The sequence below is a fragment of the Stenella coeruleoalba genome (genome assembly GCF_951394435.1).
Source record: "Stenella coeruleoalba genome assembly, chromosome: 7".
Taxonomy (NCBI): domain Eukaryota; kingdom Metazoa; phylum Chordata; class Mammalia; order Artiodactyla; family Delphinidae; genus Stenella; species Stenella coeruleoalba.
Genome location: NC_137153.1, coordinates 77,336,159 through 77,356,969, shown reverse-complemented (window position 1 = coordinate 77,356,969; position 20,811 = coordinate 77,336,159). Strand labels below are relative to the sequence as shown.

Sequence of the window (20,811 nt, the reverse complement as noted above, 5' to 3'; positions counted from 1 at the left end):
TATATGGAAGTGAAAAAATCCCAAATGAGGTATCTATCTAGTCATTCATTCCCTGTCTCCCTCAAAAGAACTTGTTTTTTTTCCCTCTTCAAAGATAGGATCTAATCACCAAATTACCTTATATACCCTAAGTCTGTGTTATTTGTGTGATTCTCAGTTGATGTAACATCAAGTATTGAAAAGTCCTCTGAAGAAGACTAAAATAAGAGTAGCATTGTGACAGTGACAATCAGTGACAGTTTGGAGTAGCACTGCTAACTTTAATGGAGGTCTTGTTTGCCAGCAGACAACATCCATTTCGGTTCCCACTTAGGAATACATTATACCTTACTGAACCTTATTAAATGAAGAAAAACATGACTAAGGGAAGAGAAGCTTTTCAAAATTATATGGCAGTACAGAGCAAGTTCTCATTCAAAGACTGTTATTTAATTTCCCATTTATATCAGTCTAGGTTAAACTTATAGCAGATACACTTCACCCTAGCTAGTTGATGCAGAAAGAAAAATACTAAATGGAAAGAAATGGATTTCAGATTTGTTAGAAGGCTGAAGAAACAAGGTTTAGGCTGACTGTGGAGGTTGGTTTCTCAAAGCCACGCCATATAACTGAGGCTCCAAGGGAGTTAATGATCTTGCCAACGTCAGTAAGATGCCTACATAATTGGAAACCTCAGCTGCAGCTTCTGGCTCCAGACAAGTCAGCATCTGATAAAACCCAATCAGCAAATTGGAAACCTCAAGGCCTGCTTCTTTCTTTCCTTACTTACTTCAGTTCCTCTTGTCTGCAGGTGCTTCTGATTTGTGTAATCTCAACCACAAACCTAGATCTAAGGAATTCTGGGAAATGTAGCTTGTGACTCTCCATCTCTGCGATACAGGAAATCACCAGGAAGACACCAGAATATATGCTGAGTGAGTTAATGTATCTAACTTCTCCCCCAAATTATTGACTCAGAATGGTGCTTATTCGAAATCCTCCTATCCTTTAACTGTTCTGCAAAGGTAAGGCTGAGGGTAATGCGAGTTGGGAGATGTCCACCCTCCTGAGCCGCTGCCTCCTGGCTCTTTTAATGATCGAATGTGTTGTTCAGTTTGGGGTTTTTCAGCACTTATGAATAAAGCTGGTATAAACATTCAAATACAGGATTTTGTGAGAACATGAGGCTTTATTTCTCTCAGACAAATACTTAGGAATGGTATGCTGAGATGTGTGGAAAGTATATGTTTATTAGAAGCTGCTAAACTGTTTTCTAATGTGACTATACTGTATTGCTTTCCAACCAGTAGGTTAATGACAAAGAGTATTGCTTCATTCTTCTTACAGTTATTTTTTGTAGTAATTGAGAGTTCCAGATATTGTGTAACATCATCAGAACTTAATATTGCTATAACATTTTTGGTTTTGGTTTAGCCGTTCTAATAGGCGCACAGTAGTAACTGATTGTGGTTTTAATTTGCAGTTGCCTTTAATTAGTGATGAATGACGTTGGGCATGTTTTCATTTCTTGCCATCCATACGTTTGTTTTGGTAGAACGCTTTGTTTTTCTAATTAATGAGTTGTGAGGGTCCTTGATATAGACTGAATACAGGTGTTTTTATTTTTTTTAGAATTGAATATATTTTTCTTTTTTTCGAATTTTTGAATTTTATTTATATTTTTACACAGCAGGTTCTTATTATCTATTTTATACATATTAGTGTATATATGTCAATCCCAATCTCTCAATTCATCCCACGACCACCACAACCCCCCTCCACTTTTCCCCCTTGGTGTCCATATGTTTGTTCTCTACATCTGTGTCTCAATTTCTGCCCTGCAAACCGGTTCATCTGTACCATTTTTCTAGGTTCCACATATATGCGTTAATATACGATATTTGTTTTTCTCTTTCTGACTTACTTCACTCTGTATGACAGTCTCTAGATCCATCCACGTCTTTACAAATGACCCAGTTTCATTCCTTTTATGGCTGAGTAATATTCCATTGTATATATGTACCCCATCTTCTCTATCCATTCATCTGTTGATGGGCGCTTAAGGTGCTTCCATGACCTGACTATTGTAAATAGTGCTGCAATGAACTTTGGGGTGCATGTGTCTTTTTGAATTATGGTTTTCTCTGGGTATATGCCCAGTAGTGGGATTGCTGGGTCATATGGTAATTGTATTTTTAATTTTTTAAGGACCCCCTCATACTGTTCTCTATAGTGGCTGTATCAATTTACATTCCCACCAACAGTGCAAGAGGGTTCCCTTTTCTCCACACCCTCTCCAGCATTTGTTGTTTGTAGATTTTCTGATGATGCCCATTCTAACTGTTGTGAGGTAATACCTCATTGTTTTTCCTCATTTTTAATTGAAGTAAAGATGAATACAATATTATATGTTACAGGCATACAATACAGTGATTTACAGTTTTTTTTTTAACATCTTTATTGGGGTATAATTGCTTTACAATGGTGTGTTAGTTTCTGCTTTATAACAAAGTGAATCAGTCATACATAAACATATGTTCCCATATGTCTTCCCTGTTGCGTCTCCCTCCCTCCCACCCTCCCCATCCCACCCCTCCAGGCTGTCACAAAGCACCGAGCCAATATCCCTGTGCCATGCAGCTGCTTCCCATGATTTACAGTTTTTAAAGAATATATTTCACTTATTATAAAACATTTGCTATATTTCCTGCATTGTACAATAGATCCTTATAGCTTATTTCATATCTAATAGTTTGTACCTCTTAATCCCCTACCCTTATATTGCCCCTCCCCCCTTCCCTCTCCTCACTGGTAACCACTACTTTGTTCTCTATATCTGTGAGTCTACTTCTCTTTTTTTGAATACAGGTGTTTTTTAGATATGTGCCTTGCAAAAATCACAGTCTGTGTCTTGTCTATATATATGTATACATAGAATAAAAAACACAAAACCCCAAAGAACAAACAAAAAAAAGAGCAGGTATTAAGATCATACTCATATACTCTCTGCAGTTTTCCTAATATCAGCATCCTGCATCATTAATGTAGTATATTTGTTACAATTAATGAACCAATCTTGATGCATTATTATCTAAATTCCGTAGTTTAAATTAAAGTTCACTCTCTGTGTTATATAGTTCTATGGGTTTAGGCAAATGAACAATATCACATATCCATCATTACAGTATCATACAGACTAGTTTCACTGCTCTCAAAGTCCCCTGTGCTTCATTTATTCATACCACCCTCAAAACCCCTGAGCCCCTGGCGAACACTGAGCTTTTTGCTGTCCTCTATAGTTTTGCCTTTTGCAAATGCATGCAGATTTAATCAAGACAGGTGAGACCACAAACTACCAGCTGTAACCTTTTCAGATTGGCTTCTTTCACTTAACAGTATGTATCAAGGGTGAGGTGGAAGAGCACAGATGTGGGAATCCTCTTACTGTCAAAGGAGCCCTGAACAAAAGGTTCCTGTAGTTTTATGGACCTGGGGTCGAGTGGGGAGCGAGAGGGAGGAGGGCTAGGAATGGAAAAGTACTGAGTCAGAGTAGAGAAAGAGTTTTTAAGTTTCCTCCTGCGCTCCCATAAAGGTGTTTTGGCTGAGGTACCTGAGGAAGGCATTGGCCCAAAGTTCCAGATAAAGAGACCTTCAGAATACAGGCACCTGGGCTAGGAATGCAAATATCCATAAGGACGTGGCTGCCCAGGAGAGTCTAAATCCTTGACTACAGCTCCCTTTAAAGATGGTAGTGAATGGTTGGGGAAGGGAAGTTCTCCTCTGTGTGGTCTGTCAGGTAAAGCCTCTGTCATTGTCTGTGGTTGGGCTTGAAAAAAAATCACCCGTGGGTTTTTTAGTCAAGAGCCAGTGTCTTCAGTAGATTTTATTGTTGTTTCAATATGCAATACCCTGATGACATATAATGTCGAGCATCTTTTCACATATTTATTTCCCACCTGTAAATCTTTGGTGAGGTGTCTGTTCAGATCTTTTGTCCTTTTTTAAATTGAGCTGTTTTTCTTATTATTGAGTTTAAAAAGTCTGTGTATTTGTATATTTTTGATACAAGTTCTTTATCAGATATGTGTTTTACAGACATTTCCTCCTAGTCTATGGCTTGTCTTCTCATTCTCTTAACAGAGTTTTGGCAGAACAGAATTTTTAAAAATTTCACTCAAGTTCAACTTACAGATTTTTTTTATTTCATGGATTGTGCTTTTGGTCTTGTAACTAAAATCTTTTCTCCAAACCCAAGGTTACATAGAATTTTTCCAAAATTGTTATAGTTTGTATTTTACCATTAAGTATATGATTCATTTGAGTTAATTTTTGTAGATGGTATAATAAGGTCTTTGTCTCTCTCAGCAGAAATGTGTAGTTTTCCTCATATTGATCTTGTACATATTTTCTTAAATTTATGCCTAAGTTTTTGAATTTTAGAAGATGCTAATGGAATTGTTCCATTTTTTCTAAGTTTTATTTCTGAGCAAAGAGTTGTTCATAATATTTTCTTATTACTCTTTTAATGTCCATGGGATCACTAGTGATGACCCCTCCTTCATTTCGGATATTAGCAGTTTGTTTCTTGTTTTTCTCATAGTTACCCTGGCTAGAAGTTTATCAATTTATTGATCCTTTTAAAGGTTAAGTTTTTGGTTTCATTGGTTTTCTCTGTTGATTTCCTGTTTTCAATTTCATTGGCTCTGTGCTAATTTTATTTTCTGTTTGCTTTAGTCTTAATTTTAGTATTTTTTTCTCTAGATTCCTAAGGTGAACACTTAGATTATTGATTTTAGGTCTCCTCTTTTCTAATATATGTATTCAATGCTATATACTTCCTTCTAGTTCACTGCTTTCGCTGCTTCCATAAATGTTGGTAATTTGTATTTTCATTTTATTTTAGTTAAAATATATTTAAATTTTTCCCATCTTTTTATTTTTGACCCATGTGGTATTTAGAAGTGTTTTGTTTAATGTCCAAATATTTGGGGATTTTTTTGGCCATCTTTCTGTTATTGATTTCTATTTTAATTCATTGCCGGCTGAGAATATACTTTGTATAATTTCTGTTGTTTTAAATTTGTTAAGATGTATTTTATCACGAGTCTCTATTACTCCTTCACCTTTGAAGGATAATTTCACTGAATACCGAATTCTAGGTTGGCAGGTTTTACTTTGGTGCATATGCCATGTGAGCGTGGGAAGAAATTGTGTGTGTTTTCTGCTGCTATTGCAGTAAACATGCTTGTCCTATGGTCTGGAGGGAGACATTGTCTCTATCTTCCAATGATAATTGCCGTATAAAGATTCTTGAGAAGATTGTGCCGAAAAAGTAATCAGTGCCTCATTCCAAGACAGGCAGAAATACTGGGAGAAATCCAAATGCAAAAATTACAAATGCACCCTCTTTAATAGAGTACTATTCAAGTTAACTATTTTATTTTGAGTGAGCTTTGGTAGTTGCATTTTTAAAGAAAATTATCTATTTCATATAATTGAATAAACTCAATTATATGAATTGTTGAATTACTGGGTATAGAGCGTTTTTTGTAACATTCCTTTTTTATTCTTTAAAGTCTATAGACTTGGTAATATTTTCTCTTTATTATTCCTGTTATCAGTAATTTGTATTTTCTCCTTTTATTTGTTAGTCAGTTTGGTTTGATATTAATCAATTATAATAATCCTTTCAAAATACTAGCTTTTAGTTTCATTGATATTATCTATTAATTTTTGGCTTTGTAATTCCATTGACTTCTCTTTTTGTTTTTGCTATTTCCTTCTGTATGCTTTCTTTGTGTTTAATTTGCTCTTTATAGATTCTTTTTTAATTTTTAATTTTAAAAAATTTTATTTATTTTTGGCCGTGTTGGGTCTTCATTGCTGCACGCAAGCTTTCTCTAGTTGTGGTGAGAGGAGGCTACTCTTTGTTGTGGTGCACGGGCTTCTCCTTGAGGTGGCTTCTCTTGTTTCAGAGCACGGGCTCTAGGTGTGCAGGCTTCAGTAGTTGTCACGTGCAGGCTCGTGGGTCAGTAGTTGTGGCACACAGGCTCTACAGTGCAGGCTCAGTAGTGGGAACTGAGTGTCCCCTGCATTGGCAGGCAGATTCTTATCCACTGCGCCACCAGGGAAGTCCCTAGATTCTTTTTTTAAAAAATATTTATTTATTTTTTGGCCACAAAGCATGCAGGATCTTAGTTCCCCAGCGAGGGATCGAAGCCGTGCCCCCAGCATTGGGAGCATGGAGTCAACCACTGCACCACCAGGGAAGTCCCTATAGGTTCTTAAAGTGGATCATTGATTTGAGACCTTCTTTTCTAATAAAAACATACAAACCATAAATTTCTAAGCACTCAACAAGTTTTGTTATATTTTATTTTAGCTGCACTCAACAAATTTTGTTATATTTTATTTTCATTTTTATTCAGTTAAAAATGTTTTTTAATTTCCCTTGACCCATGAAGTCCTTCCTCTTTGAACCATAAATTATTTATATTCCAAACAGTTCTATGATAAGCCTTCCCATTTTGTGTTTTATTTCTTTTAACTTGCCATTTGTATTTTTGATTCCCTTACTTCATTCTTGGTAAATTGTTTAGATATATCATCCAGATTTCTAATTCTTTCTTTAGCTAATCTATTACAATTTTTATTTTATCGGTTATAATTTTTAATTATGGAAATTAATTATTCTCAACTATGTTATTTTTCATGGTTAATTATTCTCACCATTTCTATAATTCATATCATTATTTCTTTAAACATTTCATATAATTCTGCTTTCTGTATAGGATAATGACAATTGGCAAGTCTTTAGTGACCAAATATTATGCTGTTTGTTTGTCTTGACTTTCAGTAGTTTCTTTCTCCTCAGTCTGGTGATGATTTGTGTGTGTGCACTTGTGTGTTTGTGTGATCATTCAGGATTTTAATCGCTGGAAGTTCTGTTGCTTACCTTTAGGGACACTTTAGAAAGAGAGATTGACTTTGCTTTAAGGCCCCAACTATTTTTATTCTTTTCTTTCTTTTTTTTTTTTTTTTTTTTGAGACCCATCCCAATTCTTGGTCCTGGGTGTTCCTACTCTGCCTCCAGATCATAGACATCTGGGCTTCTGGCCAACATTATACCCCCTACCCCCACCCATATAGAGCGTGGTATTCTTATTTGTTTTTTTTAGAAGATATGGGGAGACCAGCAGTGCCACCAAGAGTGTGTCCAATCTGGAAATCTGCTTGTTGTGGATCAGGGGTAGTTATTCACAGACTTGCAAACATAAATAATACCAGTTAGTGTAATCTTTATGTACTAATTGCTAAAGTTCAAAATATGATAAAGCTTAAGTTAAGAAATTTCTTAACTAGTCTTCTTACTATTGGGCTGTATCTTTCACCTGAGTACAAATGAGAAAATTTATTTTGTTCTATCCCTAATTAAAATCTATATTAATTCTCTCTTGCTTGCAGAATAAAAATCAAGCTCTTCAGTATAACCTTCAAGTCCTCTCTTTATCTTTTTCCAATCTGTCTTCTTCCACTTTTCTATATAAACTTGTTGCACCAGAACATCTAGGCTCTACTTAATATGCTGTAATCTTTCAACAACTATTGTTTTTGATGTTTCCTCTGTCTGTGCGGCCCTTCTGTTGAAATTCAGATATATTTGTTTCATCCCTCAAAATCCTGCACAAGTATTTGCACTATTATGAAGGCTTATCTAAGTTTCCCTCTATAAGAAGAATAAATGCTATCCTTCCCTCTTCTTCCATATACTCAGAGCCATTTTTTATGCCCTGTTATAGTTCATGGTTTTATGATTTTTTATGTACCTATTTTGACTTACTGATGATATATTCTTAAGAAGTGGGAGAGTGTTCTCTGTATCCTCAGGGCATAGCAATCAGTGTATGCAGGTGCGTAAACCAAATACTAAGGTATAGTTGTTGACAGTGTATATCTAGACAGAAACAGCACATTACATGGAAATATTCTATAATTGGTGTAAAAAAATCCATTTTGAGTTCTATATATTACCACTTACTCTCTGTCTTTGGCCAAATCTAAATATTGACCATGTTAAAGTTGACTTTTGTCATCTACAGGTAAATACTTGCTTCCATTGAAATATACATTAGGTATATAGCATCTTTCTACACTGAGAAGCATTATGATAAATAGCTCTAAGAAACTGAATTGGCATCTAATGAAGGGTGTCTTTGAGGTTGGTGTTTACTGCTTTATTTACTCTCCTATTGTAGAAGAAGGGAAGAAAATTATCTTTTTTAATTAAAATAATTCATTAATCCTGCATAACTGTTTTGTTATTATCCCTTATATCATCAGAATCATATGTTAATTGTGTTTCCCTCTGCTTTATTTTCTAGACGTTCCTTTCTGAAATGTGTGACTAATTTCTGGTAGGCGTATTGGACTTTCTGACATGGATTTATTAACTTTACCCTTATATTAATATATTTTTATTTATTTTCCTCTTGATTTTATGCTTACAGTAATCGTGGTCATCATGTTATAATTGTATACATTATTACAAATACTTCTCAGTCAGTGGTCCCCAACCTTTTTGCACCAGGGACCAGTTTCGTGGAAGAAAATTTTTGCACGGAAGCAGGGGCAGTGGGGATGGTTCAGGCGGTAATGCGAGCGATGGGGAGCGATGGGGAGCAGCAGATGAAATTTCTCTTACTCTCCCACCACTCACCTCCTGCTGTACGGCCCAGTTCCTAGCAGGCCACGGACTGATACTGGTTCCTGGCTCGGCGTTGGGGACCCCTGCTCTAAATAATGTTTGGAATTATGAAACTTTATCAAACAGTAAATGAATCAGTCCTTTTGGCTTACTCATGTAGTTGTTAGGAGAAGCAAATTAGTTGGTGTAAGTGAAAATACATTGTAAGTTACTAAGCATTTTGTTTATACAAACAATTATTATTTGATCCCATAAGTTAATGGTAGTACACCATCTTTAATGGTTTATAAGCAAATTAGAGTCAAATAGGGAATTATCTAACCAATAATTTATATATGCAGTCTCTTTCAGAACTAATAAATTATTGAATAATTTTAATTAGGCAACTTCTCAGAGTGCTGAACATTATTATCATTACTAATAAAAATCTGTTCATTTATCTAATACCAAATCTATGCCTATAATAAAAGTCTGTGGATAACTTTTAAAAATTCTTCTTCCTTCCCAAAAGTGATACGTTGAGGTTTTTATACAGGATCCTTAACTACCCTGGTGGAGTGTAAATAGCATGGATTATCATCTTGCTAAAATTAGACCAAGTTGAAATCATAGTTCCCTCAACTATGAGATCCAGAAAATGTACCAATCACTAGATTGCTGGAAGTATTAAATCACATAATATGTTCATACTAGACATTCATTAAATATTAGTGCTGTTTTCTTCTTCCTTTAGCTAAATTAGGAATTATATGAACTAGTAGAATTTACAGTGGCACCCTGTTAATTGTTGTTTGTTTTCTGTAGGACCTCAAATAACATTGGGCTCAAAAATCTGTCATTTTATTGATTTGTACAAGTGTTCCATCCTCAATTTGCCTAATCCTCAAAATATTCTCTTCCTCTATGGTCTCTCAATTTCTTCCACCTTAGAGGAAAAGAAAGTGATTGGCTTAATTTATATTTTGGTGTAAAAGACTGTGTTCCTTACCTTGCATGGGAATGTTCATATTTTTTAAAAGGAAAGGTTTTATATTAAAGAGATCTTTAGTACTTAGATGATAAAATAGGTTTGCTGACTCTGAACCAGTGAATTACCAGCTGGACCTAGAGCGGGGGAGACGCACACACATACTCACTCTCACACATTTTTTTTCCTCTGACAAGGAGATAATCTGAATGTTTAATGATAATAGAGGTCAGGCCAGAGAAAGATCAATGTAATTATTTTAAAAATTAACAAAAGTTTTCTTTTCCCCTCTGGAATTTTAGATGATGCATTTTATCCATGTAGATAAAAATGGGAAATTAGATAGAAAAAAATTACTTCTTTATATGATGACATTAAAAAATTCTAAATGTACAAATTAAAACATGCCTAAATCAGTTGTACATTTATCTCAAGTACAGATATGTATAGTAGCCACTATCATTTTAGGATGTGCACTTTTATTCTTTGACATGGATACACATCAGTTCAATAAAACTGCATAATTTATTTCATCAGAGGTTTTCTGTCTTTGCCTCTTGGCTAAATTGAAGGTAAATTGAATTTTTCAAATTATACAATGGGTATTCTCGCAAGGATATTTAAATTTTTTTGGCTAACCAAAATTCAGTTACTAGATAGAAAATTTACATGAAATCATTCTGTGGCTGCTTTCTCAGTATTATAGAATGGTATACAATCATCTCTAAAATAGTTCTTTTCTATTTTAATTATGCTACTTAAATATTATGTCTTCAGCTTTCAGTGTCAATTAAGCATTACTGTATGTGCGTATAAATTTTAATGTCTAATTAAATTTCGATGTTGAAAACTTTGTTATTCAATTCTGAGATCTATGAATCAACAAGAACTTGCTAACAGTGCCAAAAAAGAAAATAGTATTAGTAGAATCATTAATATAGATGTAAATGCTTGTTTGTACACATATCCAAATATATTCAACTAACATTGTTTCTTGTAAGCCTCATAGATCCAAAGTATTGTTTTTCTCACTTTGATGCATTACGGAAGTTGTTCTTAACTGGGGCGGTGTGGGGGGGGGGTTGCATTTTGCTCCCAAGGGTACATTTGGCAATGTCTGGAGGCTTTTTTCATTGTTACAACTGAGGTGGGAGGTGCTACTGGCATCTCATGGCTGGAGGACAGGGATGTTGCTGAACATCTTAGAATATACAGTACACCCCCTCTTCCCCAACAAGAAATTATCCAGTCCAAAATGTTAGCATTTCCAGGATTGAGAAACACTGCCTTACAGTCTATTATGTAAGATGATATAGATACATTAGTAACTACAGTTAAATTAACAATAACTAGCTGATTCTAGGCATCATGAGGAGTATTCTGTTCAATATTTAGCTCTTCTAATTTAATTTTCACACAATCCAAGGACTGTTATTATCATTTTATAGACATATGAGGAAATCTAATATATCTCATATAGAAAGTAATAATTGTCAATCACTTAATTCAAAACCAATATTATACTAATAACAAAACTACTGGAATTTCAACCACATACTACAAGTGATGGTAATGTCACACTTATCTTACTTCTCTTGGTACCAGATGTAAATAAAATATTGGGCAAATAATTTACCAATTAGCTGTGTTTACCAACTAGTTTACCAACTAGCTGTGTTTCAGACAGGGAAGGAAAGGATCACAGATTTTAATGTCTAAATAAATTTTGATGTTCAAAACTTCATTATTCAATTCTGAGATCTACGAATCAATAAGAACTTGCTAACAGTGCCAAAAAAGATAATAGTATTAGTAGAATCCTTAATATAGTGATTCCAAGTCCCTAAGGATCATTATTAGGCTAGAAAGCAGTTAACTTCTTGAGCATTTACTTTGTTTTCTCTACTTTTTAATGCGTTTTGTAAATACTATCTTATTTAGTTGTAGCCACTATCCTGTGAAATAGATATTATACTGATTGTATTTCATACTGGAAAAATAAAGCTTAAGAAGTATGGCAGAATATCACAGAGTCAATAGAAGACTGGGTTTATATCCTAAATGTGTCTGGCTACAAAGCAATGCTGTTTCTAACACTATGTGATCTCTTCCTAGTTTTACTTAGAGATGAGATATTTTGCTGTCCGGGCCAGTAGAAAATAACCCAGATTAGTAATGATTACAAACTTAAAACAATGTATAAGTAATTCCCAAGGACTAGTATATAAATTATAAGTTTTGAAGGCTAAGTGCCAACATTATTAAGATGTTGTACCTGTTAGGAATGGCTTTGACTGTGATTAATAGAAAACCTTACTAATAGTGTCCTAACCAATCCCTATTCCTCCCATAAAGAGAAAACATGAGGTAGGTCTTCTCATCATAGTAGGAGTGTTTCAGTGAAGTCTGGGTGCTTGGTTAGGACCTCTTTTATTCTCCTGGACTTTTTCTCTTGGTCACAATTTGTTTGGAGCAGCTCCAAGCATTATTTTGTCACACTACGGAGAACAAGGAAGAGAGAAGCAGAAAGGGCTTTATTTTCACGATACTTTGGCCGGCGGATGGGGGTGGTGGGGAGATATAAGAAAAAAAAGCTTTTCCAGAAGCTCTAAGTAGACTTGCTTTACATTTTATTGGTCAGAACTAGATCACACAGTCACCTCTAGTTGCAAAGGAGGTTAATTTTTCTTTCCATTCTTTTAAGAACCAGGTTGGGAAATCTCTTAATGAGCCAATGAAAAGTGGCACTACAGGTTTTGTAGTTAACAAAGCAATTTCACGTTTTGTCTCATTTGCTGTATCTATAATAAAAAATAACAACAGAATGCTATATAAATATCCTAAAAGTAATGCATTTATTAGTTAACAGCAACATTGTTGAAGATTATTTGACCATATATATGAGGGTTTATTTATGGTTTCTCCATTTCATTGCTCTATTTGTCTTTATGCCATAACCACACTGTTATGAATACTGTAACTTTGTAGTATGTTTATAAATCAGGAAATGTGAATCCTTCAACTTTGTTGTCCTTTAACAAAATTTTATGGCATTTAGATTCCCTTGAAATTCAATATGAATTTTATGATGGATTTTTTTAATTCTGTAAAAAAAGGCTATTGGAATTTTGATAGAAATTGTGGGGCATGTGTAGATCACTTGGGTACTATGAACATCATAACAATCTTATATTTTTTAATACATGAACACTGGATGTCTTTCCATCTATTTGTGTCTTTAATTTCTTTCAGCAATGTTTTATAGTTTTCAGTGTACAAGTCTCTCACCTCCTTGGTTGAGATTATTTCTATATGTTTTATTCTTTTTGATGCTATATAAATGGAATTGTTTTCTTAATATCCTTTTTGGACTATGTGCTGTTAGTGTACAGAACCACAACTGATTTTTTTTGTGTGAATTTTTTATATTGCAGCTTTACTGAATTTAGTTATCAGTCTAACAGGTTTTTTTGTTTTTGTTTTTGGTGTGTGTGTGTGTGGATGGAATGTTTAGGGTTTTCTACATAAAAGATAATGTCAACTGCAAATTACCTTACTTTTCAGTATGGCTGCTTTTTATTTCTATTCTTGCTTAATTTACCTGGCTAAGACTGCTAATACTATGTTGAGTAGAATTGGTGAGAGTGGGCATTCTTGCCCCTTTCATGGTCTTAGAGGAAAAGCTTTCCTTCTATCACCATTGAGCCGGATGTTTCTTGTGAGGTTTTCATAAATGGCCTTTATTATATTGAAGTAGTTTCCTACTATACCCAGATTACTAAATGTTTATCATGAAAGTGTATGTCATTTTGTCAAATGCTTTTTTTGCACCAGTTGAAATGATTATGTGGTTTTTTTCTTCTTTTTGTTAATGTGATGTATTCCATTAATTGATTTTCATATGTGGAACCATTCTTTCATTCCAGGATTAAATTCCACTTCATGGTGTTTAATACTTATAATGTGCTGTTGAATTCAATTCCCTAGTTTCTTCTTTTAGGGTTTTTGCATCACAATTCATCAAGGATATTGGTCTATAGTTTTCTTATAGTGTCTTTATCCATCTTTGGTAACAGAATAATGCTGGTCTCATAGAATCTAGAGGTTGGAAATACTCTCTCGAATTTTTTGAAGAAATTTGAGAAAGAATTATATTAACCCTTCTTTAAATGTTTGGTAGAATTCTCCAGTGAAGCCATCTTTCCTGGGCTATTCTTTATTGGGAGGTTTTTGATTACTGATTCAATCTCCTTACTAGTTATTGGTCTATTTATATTTTCTTTTTCCATGTGATTCAGTCTTTGTAGGTTGTATGTTTCTAGGAATTCATCCATTTCTTCTAGATCATCCAGTTGTTGGCATGCAGTTGTTCATAGTGTCCCCTTATAATTTTTTTATTTCTATGGCATTGGTTGTAATGTCATCTTTAATTTCTGATTTTAATAATTTGACTCTTCTCTCTTTTTTTCTTTTTTTGCGGTACACGGGCTTCTCACTGTTGTGGCCTCTCCCGTTGCGGAGCACAGGCTCTGGACGCGCAGGCTCCAGACGCGCAGGCTCAGCGGCTATGGCTCACGGGCCCAGCCGCTCCGCGGCATGTGGCACCTTCCCAGACCGGGGCATGAACCCATGTCCCCTGCATCGGCAGGCAGACTCTCAACCACTGCACCACCAGGGAAGCCCTCTCTTTTTTTCTTGATTAATCTAGCTAAGGGTTTGACAATTTTGTTGATCATTTCTGCTCTTTTATCTCTTCTCTAATCTTTTTTATTTCTTCTTTCTGTGAGCTTTGGGATTAGTTTGTTCTTTTCCTAGTTTCTTGAGGCATAAAGTTAGGTTTTGGGTTTGAAATATTTCTTCTTTTTTAATGTATGCATTTACAGCTATAAACTTCCCTGTTATCACTGCTTTAGTGTGTCCCTTAAGTTTTGGTATGTGTGTTTTCATTTTCATTTGTCTCAGATATTTTTTCTAATTTCCCTGGTAACTTCTTTGGCCCATTGGTTGTTTAACAGTGTTTAGTTTAAATCAAGATATTTGTTGATTTTCCAGTTTTCATCGTGCTGCTGATTTCTAGTTTTATTCTATTTTAATCAGAAAAGACATTTCATAGAAGTTCAGTTTTCTTGAATTTGCTAAGACTTGTTTTGTGACCTAACATGTGTTCTATCATTGAAAAGGTTCTTTGTGTACTTAAGAAGAATGTATATTCTGCTGTTGTTGAGTGGAGTGTTCTGTACTTGCCTGTTACCTCTGATTGGTCCATAGTGCTGTTGAAGTCTTCTATTTCATTATTGATATCCTTTCTGATTGTTCTATTCATTATCGAAAGTAAGCTAATGAATTTTCTTACTTTTATTGTGTTGCTGTCTATTTCTTCACTCAAGTCTGTCAAAATTTGCTTCATATATTTAGGAGCTCTCAGTTTTAGAGCATAAATATTTATAATTATTTTATCTTCCTGGTGAATTGATCCTTTTATCATTATATAATGTCTTTCCTTGTCTCTTACAATATTTTCTGAACTAAAATCTATTTTGTCTGATATTAGTGGAGTCATCCTTGCTCTCTTTTGGCTACTGTTTGCATGGAATATCTTTTTCCATCCTTTCACTTTTAGCTTATGTGGGTCATAAGATCTAATATGAGTATCTCACAGGTAGCATATAGTTGGATCTTTTTTTAAAAAAATCCATTCAGCCAATATATGTCTTTCGATTGGGGAGTTTTATCGAAATTACTCTTTGGGAAGGACTTACTATTGTTATTGTAATTCTGTAAATTGTTTTCTGTACGTCTTATAGCTTCTTTTCTCCTCCTTTTCTCTCTTGCTTCTTTCCTTTCTGTTTCATTGATTTTTTTATATGATATATTTTAATTTTCTTATTATTTTCTCTTGTGTATAGTCTATAGATATTTTATTTTGGTTACCATTGCAATTCTATAAAACATCTTAAAGCTATAGCATTCTGTTTTAAACTGGTAACAACTTAACTTCAGTTGCCTATAAAACTATGTTTATAGCTGCATTTCCTTTATTTTATTGATGTCCTAAATTACACTGTATACTTTGTATATTCATTAAGATAGATGTATAGTTATTTTAAAAGTTTTTTGTCATTTATATTCTATACATCAAAATTTCAATAGCACAGGTTATGTTTGTCTGTATCTATCTTTGCCAGAGAACTTATATTTTTATATGCCTTTGTGTTGCTGTCTACCATTCTTTTATTTCAACTTGGAGAATTTCCTTTAACATTTCTTGTATAGCAGGTCTAGTGGTGAAGTACAACTTCAACTTTTCTTTATTTGCAGAAGTTTTCATTCCTTCTTCATTTTTGAAGGATAATTTTGCCAGATACAGTATTCTTGGCTGCCTTTTTTTTTCTTTCAGAAATTTGAATATATCATTCTACTCCTTTCTGGCCTGTACAAGCTTCCTTGTATGTGATGAATTACTTTTATCTTGCTGCTTTCAAGAGTCTCTCTTTGTCTTTGAAAGTACAGTTTGATTATAATATGTCTTGATAGGATTCTCTTTGGATTAACCTAGTTGGAGTTCCTTGCTCTTAAATCTGTATGTCCCTTTAGCTTTCAGACTTGGCATGTTTTCAGCCATTGTTTTTTCAGATATGCTGTCTGCCTCTTTCTCGTTCTTTCTCTTCTCCTTAAGGTGTTCCCATAATACATATCTTGATCTATCTGCTAGTATCTCATAAGTCCCTTAGGCTCTTTTCTTTGCTTTTCCTTATTGTTTTTTCCTTTTGCTCCTCTGACTGGATGACTTCAAATAACCTGTCTTCAAGTTCCCTAGTTCTTTCTTCTGCTTACCAAATCTGCTGTTGAAACCTACTAATTAATTTTTAAGTTCAATTATTTTGAGATCCAGAATTTTTGTTCTTTTCCACAGTTTCTATCACTTTGTTTTATCCTCATTTTGTTCATGCACAATTTTCCTGATTTTGTTTAGTTGTTTATCTGTGTTTTATTTTAGCTCACTGAGCATCTTTTTTACACTTATTTTAAGTTTTTTGCCAGGCAGCAAAGTATGGTTGCTCTACAATATTATATAAGTTACAGGTGTACAATATAGTGATTCACAGTTTTTAAAGGTTATACCCCATTTATAGTCATAAAATATTGACTATATTCCCTGTGTTCCACAGTATATCCTTGTAGGTTATCTTATACCTAATAGTCTGTACCTCTTACTCCTCTACCCTTATATTGCCCCTCCCCACTTCTCTTTCTTTACTGGTAACCACTAGTTTGTACTCTATATCTGTGAGTCTGCTTCTTTTTGTTATATTCACTAGTTTGCTATATTTTTTAGATTCCACATATAAGTGATATCATGTAGTATTTGTCTTTCTCTGTCTGACTTATTTCACTTAGCATAATGTCCATCCATGTTGATGCAAATGGCAAAATTTTGTTCTTTTTTTATGGCTGAGTAGTATTCCGTTGTGTATATATACCAAATCTTTATCTGTTCATCTGTTGATGGATACTTAGGTTGCTTCCATATCTTGGCAATTGTAAATAATGCTGCTATGAACACCGGGGTGCATGTATCTTTTAAAATTAGTGTTTTTGTTGTTTTGTTTTTTGGATATATACCCAGGAGCAGAACTGCTTTGTCATATGGTCATTCTATTTTTAGTTTTTTGAGAAACCTTCATACTATTTTCCACAGTGGCTGCATCAATTTATATTCTCAGCAGTAGTGTACAAGTGTTCCCTTTTCTTCACATCCTTGCCAACGTTTGTTATATGTGTTCTTTTTGATGACAGACATTCTGACAGGTGTGAGGTGATATCTCATTGTGGTTAATGGAAACTAACTAAACTTAAACGCTTTTGCACAGCAAAGGAAACCATCAACAAAATGAAAAGACAACCTACTGAATGGGAGAAAATATTTGCAAATGATATGACTGATAAGGGATTAATATACAACATTATAAATAGCTCATACGATGCAACATCAAAAAAAAAAAAAAAGAAAGAACCTGATTAAAAAATGGACAGAACTGAATAGACATTTTTTTCAAAGAGGATATACAGATGACTAAGAGGCACATGAAAAGATGCTCAACATTGCTAATCATCAGGGAAATGAAAATCAGATCTGTATTTCTCTAGTCAGTTTCTGGAGTTTTATTTTGTTCCTTTCCTAGGCTTGTTCCTTTATTTCTTTGTATGCCTTATAATTTTTTGCTAGGATTTGAGCATTTGGAAAAAACCACCCCTCCTAATCTTCTTATACTGGCTTCATATAGGGGAAGACCTTCATTAATCATTTCAACCTACAGCTGGCCTGTAAGTTCTTGGATCTCTCAAACCTCTTCTGATCTCTTGTTCCCTCTGACATTGGCTTGCAGAACTTCAGCTCTAATGTGCTGCATACCTCTGTTTTCTGCAGCTTTTAAAGTCTGGCAATGGTCCTGTCAGTGCTCTGTGTCAAGTGAGACTGAAATCCATCTCTCAGGCAGCCCCCAGACAAGCCAGAACGTTGAACACATGGTCCACTTTTTTGTTTCCATCCTAAGGGAGAAACCCTGTATGGGTGATTTCCTCTCAGTAGCTTAATGCTTTGCTGCATAAGGGAAGAACAGTGGACAAGGACAACAAACTCCACAAATTTTCCTACCTTTGTCACTAGAATCCTATATTGGTTTTATAGTGGTCTGAGTGCTATAGCTTGAGTGGTTTCTAGAGTTCTCACAGAAGTATTCTGGTCTATACATACATTGTTGTTAACTTGGTTTCTTTGTGGGGGAAGGAGGGCCTGTGTCTTCCTAGTTCACCATCTTGACCTAAACTGTATTCCACATATTTTAATGATAATTCTCTTCAAGTAATGAAGCTCACTTACATTCCTTGCTCATTCTTAGCCTCTCCAGTTTCACTGTTGTTTCCTCTGGGATAAGGCATCCGAGGGTGACTTTCTCTTTGGATTCAGTTCCAGAATCAGTCCATTCAAAGTCACAGTCTCTTGATTCATGAACCAAAAGGGACCTTCTCATTTTGTGATACCTTTTTGTAAATGTGCACCTTCATTTGACTCACCAAGTAACATATCACAAACAACCAGTTAAAAGGAGGAATAAGTGAGTCCACATGGATAAGTGAATACACGTGATTTGGTATATTTTCAGGCTATCCTGACTACTATTGCCATTAGAAGGTGCATTAGTAGGATTCTCTGAGAGCTGTAAGGTCAGGATCAAATGATGCTACACCCTTCCCTATCCTCCACTTCTTCTCATAGCAATGTAGAGATTCTTTACATAAAAGATACATATGGCCAGTTCTTCTAAGGGCTGGTCATATTAAGTTCACAGTAATAAAAGGAAATACTCATTAGACATATGTACTCTACATTAGCAGAAAGCTGATGTCAAAATGCTCTGAGAAAATGTGGGTGTCGTTGACAATCACAGCCTCTAATTTTCAAGAGAGATTAAAACATGTAAATATAAGAGTAAATTTTAATCTTAAAGGGAAAACACCTCTAAAAAAACAAAGCATTGAAACTTTGAAAGTAATTCGTGAAAGAGCTCAGAATATAGCATTGCATAGAAGAATAGAAGGGAGAGAGATACATACTTGAGGTTCTTTAGAAATAATGGCAAGTGGCTGTTAAAATATTCTCGAGAAGAAAGAGTCCATTATCAGTTGAATAATGTAATAATGGAGGTAATAATAACAGTTTTAGAGTTCTACGCAAATAAATAAATAAAGAAAATAAATCTCCAAAACAGGAGATGTAATCTAGCTCCTAACAAAGAGGTATTGTAATGATCATAAGAGATGGAAAGAACTACTTGCTTCTACTTTGCTTCTATACATTTTTTACAAGATAATGATCTTTTAAACTGCAGCATTAAAGCCAACATGGCTAATCATCACCCTTGGACGAAAGAGAGGAGGAAACATTTTCATAGTGATCACCATTTGTTGAGTGCCTACTCTGTGTCAGGAAATATCCTTAGCAATTTACATAAATTCTCCCTAACCTAAGAACCGTATGAGATAGGTATTATTTTCTGGATTTATAATTGAAAAAGCTAATGCTAGACAGATAAAATTAAATGCTCATGGTCACACAAAAGTAGCTTGTATAGAATTGAAAATCCATGTCTGTCCACAATACTAGGCTGTGTAGGAAGTTATTAAGACAATTATAATATGATTGCAAAAGCACTTTTTGTGGTGGGTCAGATAAAACAAAGAATGAGAAATTTGCTAGACAATTGGATATGGGCTAACACATTTGTTTTTAAAGTAGCAAATTTGATTCTGGAAACCCACAATTGGTAACTTTGACTTTTGTGCATGGCACAAACAGATGATTTTGAACAATTTTGGGGGGTGAAGGAGGGAAGTGATAGTCACTGGATGCAACCATCAGTTTATTTAGAGTAATTAAGACCAAATTCACCTATCTTTGGTTTGTTTTTTTTATTTGTTTAAACAAACCATATCGTTCATAGTAAAAGCTTTATTTTTTTGAATAAAGTTAAAATGGTAAATATTGTTCAAGGTGAATATTGTTCAAAGTGAATATTGTTTTCATGGTTTGTTTTACATATAAAAGATTATATTAAAATTATTTTAACTGTAAATTTATTCAGTCTTTTTTTTTTTTTTTTTTTTTTTTTTTTTTTTGCGGTACACGGGCCCCTCACTGTTGTGGCCTCTCCCGTTGTGGAGCACAGGCTCCGGACGCACAGGCTTAGCAACCATGGCTCCCAGGCCCAGCCGCTCTGCGGCATGTGGGATCTTCCCGGACCAGGGCACAAACCCGTGTCCCCTGCATCGGCAAGCAGACTCTCAACCACTGTGCCACCAGGGAAGCACTATTCAGTCTTTTTTAGGATGAATTAACAGATGTAGGATTGCTGTTCAAAAGTATATGCATGTTTAAAACTAAAACTAAACTAAAAATATATGCACATTTAAAACCTTAATAAATACTGTTAACTTGCTTATCCCAATGGTTTATTTTTAGCACCAATATTAAATAACAGTTTCTGATTTTCTGTCCTTTGATAACTTTGGGCTACTTCTACTTTTTGCTAAAGTTGTATTATACAACTTATACCTCAATTTTTTTTAAATTTGAATTTCTTTGATTAATAGATTAAGTATT

At 34.4% G+C, this 20,811-nt stretch overlaps 1 protein-coding gene across 2 annotated transcripts in view; it reads left to right on the top strand.

Annotated features, from left to right (window-relative positions):
* The window catches only part of LOC307189672 (uncharacterized protein), a 568,050-nt gene that overhangs the window by 22,768 nt on the left and 524,471 nt on the right, over nt 1–20,811 (top strand). For both annotated transcript variants that reach the window (XM_079928006.1, XM_079928007.1), the window contains exon 3: nt 791–914. The gene's annotated coding sequence lies outside the window, so the exon portion shown is untranslated. The remainder of the gene's footprint in view (nt 1–790; nt 915–20,811) is intronic.